Here is a 15,409-nt window from a genome sequence, read left to right as displayed (position 1 = left end):
TACACACAGGTCCCTGAGACTTATTTTATTCTATTTTCTCTCTGTTGTTCAGATAGAGTACTTTCTTTCCTTTGTCTTCCCCATTTCTGCTACGGAGCCCATTTTTTTAATTTTTAAATTTTGTATTCACTGCTAAGAGTGTCCCACTGAGGGTTTTTTTTTTTTTTTTTTTTTTTTTTTTTTTTTTTTTAACGAGTCTCACTCTCTCTGTCACCCAGGCTGGAGTGCAGTGGCGCCATCTCAGCTCACTACAAGCTCCGCCTCCCAGGTTCACGCCATTCTCCTGCCTCAGCTTCCTGAGTAGCTGGGACTATAGGTGCCTGCCACCATGCCCTGCTAATTTTTTGTATTTTTTAGTAGAGACAGGGTTTCATCATGTTAGCCAGGATGGTATCGATCTCCTGACCTCGTGATCCACTCGCCTTGGCCTCCCAAAGTGCTGGGATTACAGGCATGAGCCACTGCACCCGGCCTCCCATTGAGTTTTTATTTCAGTTATTGTAGTTTTCATTTTTAAAGTTTCTATTTCATTCTTCCTTTTATATTTCTTTTCTGAGACTTTGTTTTTTTATTTGTTTCAAATGTATGTGTAATTGCTTGTTGACGCATTTGTATGATGTCTACTTTAAAACTCCTTGCCAGAAAATTTGTAACATTTTGCTACCTCAATGTTAGTGTTTTTTTCACACTCAGGTTAAAATTTTCCTAGTTTTGCTATGATGGTAGATTTTCTATTGAATCCTGGACATTTTGGGTTATGAGGCTGTGGAACTTACTAAATTTTCTGTTTGAGCAGGTCTTCTCTGACACTGCGCTACTGGAAGGGGTGCTGCTTGTTATTTTAAGATGAGAATGGAAGTCCAGGTTTCCCACTTAGCTTCTGTTGACACCCTGAGATGGGGGGTGCTTCATTACTGCTGAGCAGGTGCAGGAGATCAGGGTCCCCATTATGACTTCACTGATAGCATCCTGACTAGAAGGAGCAGGGGCACCTTCTATTGAGTTTTCAATTTCAACTAATCTACTTTTCATTTATGATGACTTGTTCTTTACTCATACTTTCCAGTTCTTTATTCCCTTCTATTAAACATACTTAGTTTATATTATGTAACTGGTATTCTCAACATCTGCAATTTTTGCATGTCTGATTCTGTTTATTGTTTTTGCTGCTTCTCTCAAGGTGGTTTACTTTCTCACATTTTGTGTGTTTCAGGATTATTTTTATTTATTTATTTATTTATTTATTTATTTATTTATTTGAGACAGTCTCGCTCAGTCACTGAGGCTAGAGTGCAGTGGCATGATCTCACCTCATTGAAACCTCTGCCTCCCAGGTTCAAGTGATTCTTGTGCCTCAGCCTCCCAAGTAGCTGGGATTACAGGCCCCTGCCACCACGCCTGGCACGTTTTTGTATTTTCAGTAGTGACGGGGTGTTATCATGTTGGCCAGGCTGATCTCGAACTCCTGACCTCAAGTGGTCCTCCCTCTTCAGCCTCCCAGAGTGCTGGGATTACAGGCATGAGTCACCATGCCCAGCCATTTCATTGTTTTTGATTGTGAATTAATGTTCAACAAAGCTTTATCGAGGGAATTCTTTGAAGAATAGATTGTTGGTGCATTTTTCCAAGATTTACATTTGCGTCTGTCAGGTGCCTGAGGGTATTACCAACTTGTAAATACTTTAAAAATTATTTGACTGGGTGCAGTGGCTCAAGCCTGTAATCCCAGCACTTTGGAAGGCTGAAGCAGGCGGATCACGAGGTCAGGAGATTGAGACCATCCTGGCTAACATGGTGAAACCCCATCTCTACTAAAAATACAAAAAAATTAGCTGGCGTGGTGGCAGGTGCCTGTAGTCCCAGTTGCTCAGGAGATTGAGGCAGGAGAATGGCGTGAACCTGGGAGGCGGAGGTCGCAGTGAGCTGAGATCGCGCCACTGCACTTCAACCTGGGTGACAGAGCAAGACTCCGTCTCGGAAAAAAAAAAATATTTACCTGAGTTATTATTGTTACATATGTAGCATGAATTTAGACTGCATTACCACATGAAGACCACATTATAGTTTCAACTTCCCATGGGAGGTAGTTTTCCCCATGTCCACAATCAAGGCTAAAAGATTGAAGTTTCCTTGTTGTCGCCTTTGGGGCAGTGGGTTTTTGTTTATTTGATTGTTCATTTCATTTTGGTTCAACCTTTGACCAAGGAATCAAGGGGATTGTAAGGGGATCTCTGGTCCAACTCTCCATCTCACATGGATCTCAGTTTTGTCTCTTACACTATCCATGATCATGCGGCTGTCAAAACTCAAAGCTAGAGCATTTGTCTTTATTGGACATATGCTCTTAAGTCAGATTCTGACTCCAACTTACCTTTCTGGATTTTGACTTTTACTTCATTTTTGGTCTCTGAGTATGTTTTTTATTTTCTGCCACACTTTCTGAAGATTTCAAAAAGTCTGAAGCCTTATCCCAGAGCTAGAACACTTATAGGAAAATGTAGATTCCCAGAATTTAGCACTTACTATAGACCAGGTCATCTTTATTGCTTTTCATGGCCACAGCAGAGACTCAGAAAGGAAAGAAGTCTTCTTGGTTGTTGCCTCTCCAAGATACCAGCCAGTATGTGCCAGACCTGGCCAGGGCCAAGACCTGGGTACTAAGTTCCACTGGCAGAGCTTTCACAACAGGAGGTCGATTATGGCACCAAGTTTTCCTGTCTGGTAAACACATGGTATCCTTTCTCAGTAAGTGACATTGAAAACATTCTTTCCTGCTTGCAGGAAATTTAGATGTGTGCTGCAGTGACATCCTGGGCTGTAGATTTTAGTTGTGGTACATTTCCAATCAGCATGTGAAAGAGATGAGGTGGAGGTGGGGGGCAGAGAGAGAGAGAGAGAGATGAAGGAAGGAAAGGAGGGAGGGAGAGAAGGAAGGAAGGAAGGAAGGAAGGAAGGAAGGAAGGAAGGAAGGAAGGAAGGAAGGAAGGAAGGAAGGAAGGAAGACAAGCAGGGACGGAAGGAAGGGAAGAAGGGAGGAAGGCAGAAAGGAAGGGAGGGAGGAAGGAAGGAAGGGAAGAAAGGTCTTTAATTCCATTTCCACTTGGAGCCCCTGCTTTTCGGGCTCTGTCTACACTTGGGCACCATCTACACTCACTGCTGCGACTACCTGTAGCTCTAGGACTGCTTAGACCCGTGAATCCTGCCTCCTGATCCTGCTGCTCTCTCATGCTCACATTTGTTTCCATCTGAAGTTCAGCCTTAGCAAACTCCTGAGCTGAAGTTGTTTTGAAGGCTTCAAGTTTGTCTTGTTTCTGCTTTATGCTCTTCCAAACATTATCTTTCCACAGCTTTTGAGGGTTGCAAGCATATCATTCAACTGAATCTCTCATTCTGAAGTTTGGAACGTGCTTCTCATGTTTTATTTCCTTCTGTGTTCTTCTCTCAGGAAGGCTCAGTTAGGTTGTTAATGGTTTATTCAAGTTCGTAAGCTGGTCTCTTTCCTTCTCTATCTCATGTAGGCTGGCGTTTTCATTGGACTTTCTTCCTTTTACTTTGTCATGGTTTTCTGGGTCAGATATTTATTATTCAAACAGATTTTTTTTCTAATCTCAGTGAGAGAAATGAAGTCAGTGTTTTGTGAGTCTGCCAAAGGCAACTGTTGTCCAAACAAATCTGATCAACCCTCACCTCTCTCAGTTAGATAGTCTCACTTGAAAGGCATTTTCCAATTAAACCAAAAATCGACCCAGACTTGGACTCAAACTATTATTGTCCTGCCTAAATCCCATTCAGTATGTCTCGGCCTTCCTGTGCCTATCAGGAGACTCCTACCTCTGTCTGTTTTTTAATCTGTTCACTCAGGACATGGGACAACCCTGCCCCACAATAACTGTTTTGCTTTGAAGCTCATCTAATAATACCTTAAATATTCTATGCCAGTATCTACTGTCTTCTCCTCTCTACTAGTTCCAAACTTTATAGACCCTTCGTATGGCTTCCCAATCTTTCCACACGGTGGTCCTCTCTTCCAGTTAGTGTATAGCAAACCATCCCAAATGTACTGGCATAAAATAACAATTGTTTTATGAATCCACGGGTACAGTGGGCTAGAATTTGGAAAGCACACAGTGGGAACAGGCTGTGTGCTTCCACGATGTCTGAGGCCTCAACTGGGAAGACTCAAAGGCTAGGGGTGACTTGATGGCTTCAGGCTGCAGTCACTTGAAGGCTCATTCACTTATAGGTCTGGCATCCAGGCTGGAAAGTCTCAATGTATAGGACTGCTGGCTGGACCACCTACATGTGACTGCTCCTTGTGTCTTGGCTTCCTCACACTAGGGTGCAAGGACATTGGATGTGGTGGCTCAGGGTTTCAAGCATGAGTGCTCCATCAAACAAGGTAGAAGCTCCATTGCATTTTCTGATTCAACCTTAGAGTTTATGGATTGCAAGCAAGTGACAAGATGGAAGGAGTGTCAAGCCTGTAGAGTCGGCCTTTGAATGGAAGGCGTATCAAGGTCATCCTTTAGAAGAACATGTGGACTAGGAGAACGTGGAGTAGAGATATGATTATGGCCATCTTTAGAAAAAACAATCAGCCCGGTTTACGCATTGGCTATAATTCTCATCACTTCCACATGCAAAAGACTCTCACTCCTCCCCAAGATCCTTAAAATCTCAGTCCATGTGGCATGAGCTCCAAGTCTAGGATCTTGTCACCTTAAATTGGTCCATGGTTAAAGAGGCTCTTCCGGGACAGTTCCTCAGGTACAGCTCCTTGAGTTATCTCCCTCTTGATTTGAAGATCTGTGAAGTAAAGAAACAAACGGGCCAGGCACGGTGGCTCGTGCCTGTAATCCCAGCACTTTGGCTGGCCGAAGTGGGTGGATCATGAGGTCAGGAGTTCAAGACCAGCCTGGCCAAGATGGTAAAACCCCCTCTCTACTAAAAATACAAAAATTAGCTGGGCATGGTAGCAGGTGCCTGTAATCCCAGCTACTCGGGAGGCTGAGGCAGGAGAATCACTTGAACCCGGGGGGTGGAGGTTGTAGCCAGCCAAGATCATGCCACTGCATTCCAGCCTAGGCAACAGAGTGAGACTCGGTCTCCAAAAAAAAAAAAAAAAAAAAAAAAGAAAGAAAGAAAAAGAAACAAATGACCTGCTCTCACACACACTACATATAATAATAGGACAGGCATGGAATAACTGTTGTATTCCCCAATTGCATTTATTTTGGATGGCATTCACAGCTTTGAGAGGGTAGCTTTTAATAGCTACCTGGATCTGTTTCCCACTGATGGTAAAGGTGCATTCCAAATCCCAGGCAACTATCTGAAATATTGCCTTCCTGCTTCTGAAAGATTTATTTGGTTCCTAGTCCCTAGTTTCATCTAATTCATGCCTCTTTTAAGAGTATTTAGATATGTGGGCATTTTTCTTTTTTGTTTCTTTCTAGCCCCAAGAAAGCTCTCCAATCCTCTAGCTTAGTCTGCTTGTTGTTTCTGAGAGCAAATTACTCTCTCTCATTTTCTTTGCACAGTAATACTGAAGCATATAATAAAAATTGGTCTTAAAAACTCATGCTTATTAAGGTCTGTTAAAACAGCACAGTGCTATGACAGTAGCATTCTTCTGTAGGCAATAAGCTGCTGCAACGTGCCAAGGTTGAAATACTGCCTGAGTGCCTGACTCACTCTTACTGAAGCGTTAAAACCTGACAGCTGCTTACCACAGGGTCAATCTCCATGGGTTACTTTGGCCTCTAAATACTCATCTTTATCTTTCTCAAGGTTCCTGCCAACTTACCAATATGTTAGGGCTTCAGGGACACATAAATAGTACCCATTTCTTACTCTCCTAGGTTTGGAAGCAATTGATACATAAGATATGGATGACAGTTGAACATAAAATATTAACCTGATTACTGATATTGAAGGATATGGCTTAGAAGTGTAGTGGCAAAGAGCTTCGTTAATAGTCCACCCCAGAATTAAACTTCCTCACCCAGTCCCAGGCCTCCCTCCACAGGGCAAAACCTGCCCCAGTTAGCTTCTCTCATGCAGCTGGATTGCAGGTCTCTGGGGAAGGCAAATTTGAAAAAGAAGTCCCAGAGGAGGATAGTTGAGCATGCTCCACTCTTTCTCCCAAGCTTACCGGACAGAGAAGCGATCCTGCTTCTGGGAAAAGTCAGGGGAGTGGTAGAAAGAGGTCTAGAGTAATGGTCCTTTGGAGGTGCCCTCATGGAAATGTGAAGCTTGGGAGAATGGAGTGTTCCCCGAACATAAATCAAAAACTGCGCTGGGCAACTCCATTGTGAACCATGTAGACCATCTGCCAGAGTGACTTATCCTGATGGGAAGAAGCATATTTGGGTTCCTCCCTCAACCCCTTCCCCCACTGTTAGCAGATTTGGATATAAGTGCCCCACTCAAAGATGCATGATAATCAGCAAAGATCCAACATGGTAACTACACAGAGATACTACAAAGAAGAAGTTAAAAAAGGAACCAGCAAAAAAGGCAGAAGAAAAAATACATTGAAGAATAATAATTACCCCAGGTGACAGAAGAAATTTTCAGATAAAACAATGAACATGAACTGTCAGAATTCCGGTGGCCAGGGAAAAGATAACAAACATGACAGAAATGAAACACATATAGGAAGCAGTGAGGCATAAAATAAGCACCATTGAAAACCATCAGTAATATAGAAGACAGGGTGGAGAAATTGATTAAGGAATTATTTTAGTTTTTTGAGACTAAGTCTTGCTCTATCGCCCAGGCTGGAGTGCAGTGTTGTGAGCTCAGTTCGCTGCAACCTCCGCCTCCGGGTTCAAGCGATTCTTGTGCCTCAGACTCCTGAGTAGCTGGGATTAAAGGCACACAGCAACATGCCTGACTAATTTTTGTATTTTTGGTAGAGACGGGGTTTTGCCATGTTGGCCAGGCTGGTCTTGAACTCCTCACTTCAAGTGATCCGCCCACCGCGGCCTCCCAAAGCGTTGGGATTACAGGCATGAGCCACTGTGCCTGGCCTCATCAAGGAATTTAAAGCAACTAGAAGAAATATAATAGATATGGAAAACAAAGAGCAGACATGCGGCATATACACACTAGGTATTTCCTGATGTAGAAAGCAGACAAGTGCCCTAGGAAAGAAATTCGAAGATATAAGATTTTTTTTTCTGAACTAAACGAAGATAAAACTTTGCATATCAAAAGGGAAAACTGACATGGAATAATCCATACCCACATTCTGGAGAAGTTGCTAAATATTAAAGAAAGAATCCCACAGGAATCTAGGCAGAAAAAGCCTGAGAACAAATATCAGGCTGTATTCAGATTTTTCCACAGCAACATGCAATGTCAAGATACAACGATGAGATGTCTATACAGTTCTCAGAAATAAAATAAAACACGAACCTATGAATTTCATACCCACATAATGTAAGTTTTGCTCATTTATGAATGGCAACATAATGACATTAACAAATATATATATGTAGATAACACAAGAGCTCTTCTTTTTTTAAAAAAAGACTAGATGAAATCCAGTCAACCAAAATGTGAATCAAGATGAGCTCAGAAATCGGAAAGCCATGGTATGAAAAGACTGTTGGTGAGCATCAAATCAATTTAAATATAGAACTGTGGCTAAGCCACTTTCAGAATTACAGGTACACAATAGAATGTAAGTGTTTTGGAAACTGTCACTGAAATAAAAGGAAAACCAGGAGAGTGCAGTGTTCAAAAGTCAAATTAGGAGGGTAATTGAAGAAGGAAAGCAAAGATTCTCTGTCACTGCCTCTCAGCTCTTTCTGCTTCCTCTCCTATTGCAGTTTGAAGGGTATTGGAAAGAAGCAGGGGGAGACACGATTACCAGGGGCTCCAAGTCACATCCTCATGTTTAATGACCAGACAAGAAATGAAGCCTGTCTCCCAGGTTCATTTGAAAAATTCCGAAAGAAGAACTCTGGCCCATCTTGGGTCAAGTGCCCATCTCTTGAACCAAGCATTGTGACCAGGGGATGAGGGACTGTCACTGGCTTACATGCCTACCTCTGTATCCAAGGGGCCAAAGGGGACAGGATATCTTACCACAAGAAAGCAGGAAGGGGTCCAGGCAATCTGAAACTTTAGCTGACTCATTTAAATACTGGTGGCCACAAATACAGTGCTTGCTTTCTAGAACTCATGTTGGTTGTGGGTCCATGGCTTCATAATTACAGCAATAAGGCCTTTTATTTTTCTATATATTTGAACCTTCATTATCTTATTTGATATTCAAACCAACTAGATACACTAAGCAGTATGAGGCTCTTCTTTGCATTTTACAGATTAGGAAACTAAGGCTCAGAAATTCTGTAACTGGTCCAAGTTGTACAATAACTTCACGTCCAGAGATCAAGAATCTTAGTTCTCTTCCAGACCTCATTTCGATATTCAAAACAGCCTCTCATTTTGTGACAGTAATAGTGTCTCCCAGTCCAGATACCTGATTCTCTCTACTCTTCTGCCACATGACTAGCAAGCAGGTCATGATGGAAAAAGAAGGATGTCAATGATAAGAAGGGGGTTTGGGTTTAGATTTACAAAAGATTTTATTTTAAATATTTTTATATTTGTAACATATTATTAATCAATATTTTATATTCATATAATATTTTATTAGTCAATAGCTAATTTGTTTTAAGATAATTAGCTAAGTAGATTATTTAGATTAAGGGGACATACATGACTTTATAAAAAGGAGGATACTCTAGATAACTATGAAGGAGATTCCACAACTGGAAGTCAACGATAGTTTTGGGTATGATGACAGCCAGAAATCAATGGAAGGAGCCAATGTTTGTTGATTATCCACTAAAGGAACCATGCAAGGCCCTTCACATAAGCTTTTTCATTTGATTCTCATAACTACTGTTTGAGAGAGTGATGCCTCTATATCTAGCTTAGAAATGAAAACACAGAGGCTCAGAAGTTGAGTGACTTGCTCACTTGCGAAGAGCTGATAGAAGCAAGATTAGATTTTAAATCTGCATGGCTTCAAAGCCTATGTTCTCCCCCTACATATTTAACCAGTGCATTTGGCAAATAAGGACATTTATTAATACATTTGGTTTTGACCCTCTTTCCCCTCCACACAAAATTATTTCCAGAATTTCTTGGGCAGATGCCTTTTTTCATGTTCATATAGCTAAAAATTAAGGCGAAATCTAGCGTGAAGAAGGTTGCCCTCTGTGTTGGATTGTTTCTGATGGCATCAAATAACACATAGGAAACCTTTTTGTAACTTATGAAATAACATGATGTAACTTACAGTTGAAACAATGAGGTCTAGAATCAACATCAAGGGGGGAGTTTTTCTCTATTTCTTGCAACTTGTAGTTCTTTTTGCTTCCATTTGAATTGGAAATAGTCTAAAAGCTGATGTTTCCCTCTCATTATTCACCCATCAGGAGGAATCAGACCCCAAATGATATCAGTAAATGATGATGAACTTTGAATGAGAAGTGTTTCTTAAACTGCCAGTTCTGCCTTTAACCCTTTCCCCTGTTCCTCCTAATAGCCATAACCCCTTTCATTTTTGTGCTTTCACTTACCCTCGTCCCGTTGACAAACCCCAAGCACAGGATTTCTCTATGAGTGAGTCGCAGGGGTTGTCCTTGTGACCTGGAGATGGTAAGAAACACATAGAGCAGTGGTATAGTGACAAAAATGACAAGCTGACCCCAGATACCACAGTTGGCCTCTTTGCTGTCAAATGAATCTAATAGCCCAAGGAAGTATTTCTCCTTTATCAGCAGTCCATTCAAAGTGGTGTTTACCATTACTCAGCTTTTATCATTCCATATGTCATGGAAAAATAATAGCGTTCACCTCAAGTCAAGAATCTCTTAAATTTAATGCATTCTGAAATACTTTGAGAAAAAAAAGGCATCATCCTGGTGTTATATAAAAATTGATGTCATCTTTTTACATCCATGTGTTCAACAGATGGTAACTTCGGTTCCTATATTTTGTATATGTGGAACTATCGTCTTTCAAACTATACTTTCCTTTTTTTTTTTTGAGATGGAGTCTCACTTTTGTCACCTAGGCTGGGGTGCAATGGCATGATCTCAGCTGACTGCAACCTCCTGAGTTCAAGCGATTTTCCTGCCTCAGTCTCCTGAGTAGCTGGGATTACAGGTGCCCGCCACCATGCCCGGCTAATTTTTTTGATATATGTGTTTTTTGAGATGGAGTCTGGCTCTGTTGCCCAGGCTAGAGTGCAGTGGCACGATCTTGGCTCACTGCCAGCTCCGCCTCCTGGGTTCATGTCATTCTCCTGCCTCAGCCTCCTGAGTAGCTGGGACTACAGGCATCCGCCACCACGCCCGGTTAATTTTTTGTATTTTTAGTAGAGATGGGGTTTCACTGTGTTAGTCAGGATGGTCTCCATCTCCTGACCTCATGATCTGCCCACCTCGGCCTCCCAAAGTGCTGGGATTACAGGCGTAAGCTACCGTGCCAGGCCTTTTTTTGGCATTTTTAGTAAGATGGCATTTCACCATGTTGGCCAGGCTGGCCTTGAACTCCTGACCTCAGGTGATCCGCCCGCCTCGGGCCCCCAAAGTGCTGGGATTACAGGAGTGAGTCACTGCACCTGGCCTATACTTCTCTTCTAATTGCAGAAACTTAAACATGTTTTATCTTATGTCTCCATAAATTTCACTGCTCCCAAGATGGAGCTGTAAACAAATCCTTAAAAGTATATTTTCTCTAAAAGTAATCCTTAGCGAATCCTTTGGTGAAGGAAAATACTCTGCTCTCTCTCTAAACTTGGATTTAAAACTCCAGGTGATGGTTATTTTTTGTTAACATTCACTGAGCCTTTCTTATGAACCTGGCACTATCCTAAGCAATTTATATACCTTTTCCCACTTAAGTCTCATGACGACCCTATGAGGTAGATACTATTATTATCCCTATTTCACAGGTAAGGAAAGAGAAGGTTTAGTAAGGAACATGCCCCCCAGGTCACAAGAGCAGTAGCAAGTAAGAAGCACAGCTCAGATTTAGTTCCAAATCTGTCTGACTCCAAAGCTCAAATTATTAACTGCAGCGCTACTCTGCCTTTTAAGTTTTCTCAAAGTGACTGCAAAATTAAAATTATTTAGAGTCTGGTATTTTCTCAATAAGTAGGTGGTATCATGTGATGCTGTCCTCGTGCTCCTAACATTCCCTGGGCCAGGGCTACTAGGAGACATACTCTTTCGTTGCAAGAACAAGTGGCGTTTTGAAGAAACCATGGAGGTGGCATTTGGGTGAGGACACTGCAGGCTGATAGGCACAGCTTTATATTCATACTAGAGCTGCTTCCTTCTAGGTGGGCTGCAAGTCACAACTCCCTTATAAATATAGCCCATTCAAATTAGTATTGACCACTACCTGAATTTCTTTTTTTTTTAGACGGAATTTTGCTCTTGTTGCCCAGGCTGGAGTGCAATGGCACGATTTCGGTTCACCGCAACCTCTGCCTCCCAGGTTCAAGCAATTCTCCTGCCTCAGCTTCCCGAGTAGCTGGGATTACAGGCATGCACCACCACGCCCGGTTAATTTTGTATTTTTAGTAGAGATGGGGTGTCTCCATGTTGGTCAGGCTAGTCTCAGACTCCTGACCTAAGGTGATCTGCCTGCCTCAGCCTCCAAAAGTGCCGGGATTACAGGCATGAGCCACCTCACTGGCCTCACGAACTCATTTTTAATCTTTTGCACATCTCATGCCTCTATCATTAAAAAAAAAAAAATGGTTACTCAAGTCAAGAATCTCTTAAGTTTAATCGATTCTAAAAAACTTGGAGGGTCAATATGCATACTTTTGGGGTACAAAAATTACCTTTGTACAAAGTGTTACAGATGTACACTTAATATAAATTGACCAATGAGGAGCTGACTTCATCCACAGTAAGAATTTGGTGCTTTAGAAAGATGTCCATTCTCTTCCTCAAAGGCAGTGTCATCTCTTGTCAAGTAGAACTAAAAATAAAAACATGTTTTTTCAGTTTCTGAAAAAATAACTAATTGTTAATTTCTGGTCAAATATCAGTACAAAAATTTTTTTTAGTGTCATAATCTCTGAATTTATGAATTGTAGCATATCAAATTTTGCACCAATACCAAGATAACTTTTAAAAACCATTTCATTTGTTTAGAACAAAAGAAGCATTAAAGGCCAGGAGCAGTGGCTCATGCCTGTAATCCTAGCACTTTGGGAGGCCGAGGCGGGCAGATCACTTGAGGTTAGGAGTTGGAGACCAAACTGACCAACATAGTGACACCCCATCTCTACTAAAAATGCAAAAATTAGCTGGGCGTGGTGGCAGGCGCCTATAATCCCAGCTACTTAGGAGGCTGAGGCCGGAGAATTGCTTGAACTCGGGAGGCGGAGGTTGCAGTGAGCTGAGATCATGCTATTGCGCTCCAGCCTGGGTGACAAGAGCGAGACTGTCTCAAAAAAAAAAAAAAAAAAAAAAATTGAGTTAGTATAATCTGGAAGAAAGGGTGTAAGCTCTAGAGTTTGATGCCTAGTTCAGATCTCAAGTCTATCAATCATTTACAGCTTGTGTGATCTTGGGTAAGTTACTTAAAATCTCAGGTTCTTTCCTATAAAATAGTACTTATTTTATGGGGCTGTGATGAGGATGAAATGAGATGATGCTTATAAAACCCTCATCACAGGGCTGGGCAGAGTAAGAGATCAATAAACAAAAGCTATTTAAACCTCACATTTTGCTGTTAAGTATGAAATGCCAGCCAGGTGTGGTGGCTCACGCCTATAATCCCAGCACTTTAGAAGGTCAAGGTGGGCAGATCATTTGAGACCAGGAGTTCGAGACCAGCCTGGCCAACGTGGTGAAACCCTATCTCTACTAAAAGTACAAAAATTAGCTGAGTGTGGTGGCACACACCTGTAGTCCCAGTTACTCGGGAGGCTGAGGCAGGAGAATCACTTGAATCCGGGGGGCAGAGGTTGTGATGAGCTGAGACTGGGCCACTGCATTTCAGCCTGGGTGACAGAGTGAGACTCTGTCTTTAAAAAAATAAAAATAAAATGCAGCCTGTATTTTTAGCAATTAACTTAGATTATATATACTGTGTGTGTGTGTGTGTGTGTGTGTGTATAGTTTTAGTATAAACATTTTTCTATAGTGCCTTTTATTGACATCATCTGGAAACACCCTTTTTTTTTAAATTTATTTATTATTATTATACTTTAAGTTGTAGGGTACATGTGCATAACGTGCAGGTTTGTTACATATGTATACTTGTGCCATGTTGGTGTGCTGCACCCATCAACTTGTCATTTACATCAGGTATAACTCCCAATGCAATCCCTCCCCCCTCCCCCCTCCCCATGACAGGCCCCTGGAAACACCCTTTCTTAAAGTCAGGAATGGGGCCCCCAGGCAGGCTGCCTCTGCCACTTCCAGCTCCTGCAGCTTCCTCAGCCACAGGCTTTCTGGTTCCATCCACTGCACTCCTGGGGCAGTGACACAATTCTTATCTGCCTTTGGTTAGGAAAATAATTGGGCAATCTGCTCCAGTGATACATTTCTGCTGATTTCAGGTTTTCTTTCAGTGGTGAATGACAAAGAAATGCAATTAGCAAGGAATGCTTTAGTTTGTCAACTTTAGTTCCACAAGGCCTCCCTCACTTATTTTGACTGTTTTGCTTGCTGTCGTATTAAATGTTTCAGAGGCTTTACAGTTTGAAGACAGTCTAAGCCAGAAACTGTAATGGGTACAGTACTCTGATAAATCTCTTTTGTTTATTAGAGTGTGTCATCTGTTGTTCAATAGTAATTCCATCACACATGTGCTGTAGATAACAATAAAAGAACATTTATGGAGTGCTTACTGGGTACCAGGCACTATTTTAAGCATTTTACACATATTAACTCATTTAATATTCCCTGTACTATTATTATTCCCGTTTTACACTAGTGAAAAATACTGTAGTCTGTATCTTCTTACTTCTACATTATTAATTATTTTTATATTGATTTTTAGAAAATACTTCCAATGATCAATTTTCTCTAGTTTTCAGTATAAGGATATTTTCCTGGAGGTGCGAATATTTAATAAGCCCTCTGAGTTTGGAGGCTTATCCTTGGATCAAGGATGCTTTAGCATGGCTGTTATGGACCTCAGAGATACCGAAAGACAAGGTTATGTTTTACAAGGCTAAGGACAATGAACAGGGCTAGAGGTTAGGATGTTCTGCTCATGGGTTCTGTGGCTAGGGGTATGTGGGGTTGAGACAGGGCCTTGCTATGCCAGCCAGGCTGGAGTGCAGTGGCACCATCACGGATCAGTGCAGCCTCGACTTCTTGGGCTCAAGGCTTCCTCCCACTTTAGCCTCCTGAATAGCTGGGACCATAGGCACACACGCCTGGCTAATTTTTTTTTTTTAATTTTTCATTTTTTGTAGAGATGGGGTTTCCCTATGTTGCCCAGGCTGATCTCGAACTCCTGGGTTCAAGTGATCCTCCCACCTTGGTCTTCCAAAGTGTTGAGATTATAGGTGTAAGCCACCACGCCTGGCCTCTGGTGTTTTTTTTTTTTTTTTTTTTTTTTTTTTTTTTTTTTTTAAGACATTTTTATTCATTTCCAAAGCCAAAACTACATGTGCATTTTTCAGAAATGGTTAAAGTTCAGGGGTTGGGGACGGGGAAGGAGAATAGAGATGACCAGACTGCACCTTCAAATCCTCTGTGGGATGAGATAATGAGATAACAAAAGAAACCAACAAAGAAACCTAGGAGCCAGGCCTCCCAAACCTCCACTGCTGGAAGAGACCAGCAGCAGACACCTTTCTTCAAGGGTCCCTTCCTCAGCCTCTTCCTGAGTCCTGAAGACAGTTACCTTCTGGATAACTTTTATTTGGAACAGAGCCTGTTGTCAATAGAAGAGTCTTGGTCAGGCGCAGTGGCTCATGCCTGTAATCCCAGCACTTTGGGAGGCTGAGGTGGGCAGATCACTCGAGGTCAGGAGTTCGAGACCAGCCTGGCTAACATGGTGAAATCCTGTCTCTACTAGAAATACAAAAAAATTAGCCTGGCGTGGTGGCGGGTGCCTGTAATCCCAGTTACTCTGGAGGCTGAGGCAGGAGAATCACTTGAACCCGAGAGGCGGAAGTTGCAGTGAGCCGAGGTCGCGCCATTGCACTCCAGCCTAGGCAACAAGGGGGAAACTCTGTCTCAAAAAATAAAATAAATAAATAAATGAGTCTTTATTTGGAATAAACCTTCATGTAGGTCAGTCGATTGTACTGCGTAACAGGTCATGCTGTCAGGGACACCTGGGGGTGAGTAGAATATTCTCTTCAATGGAGAATGAGACAAGTACACAGAGGAGGTCAGCC

General features: G+C 42.0%; 1 long non-coding RNA gene across 1 annotated transcript; it reads right to left on the bottom strand.

Moving 5' to 3' along the window:
* Positions 1 to 3,561: 3,561 nt before the first annotated feature.
* On the bottom strand, positions 3,562 to 11,993 carry LOC123574675 (uncharacterized). The gene is made up of 3 exons (XR_006699821.3): positions 11,882 to 11,993; positions 9,603 to 9,672; positions 3,562 to 4,806 (listed from the first exon to the last, which is right to left on the bottom strand). It is a non-coding gene; the product is annotated as an uncharacterized lncRNA (long non-coding RNA).
* Positions 11,994 to 15,409: the final 3,416 nt, after the last annotated feature.

Source organism: Macaca fascicularis, chromosome 1, assembly GCF_037993035.2.
Source record: "Macaca fascicularis isolate 582-1 chromosome 1, T2T-MFA8v1.1".
In the NCBI taxonomy this organism is placed as follows: domain Eukaryota; kingdom Metazoa; phylum Chordata; class Mammalia; order Primates; family Cercopithecidae; genus Macaca; species Macaca fascicularis.
This window is presented reverse-complemented; position numbering and strand designations above follow the sequence as displayed.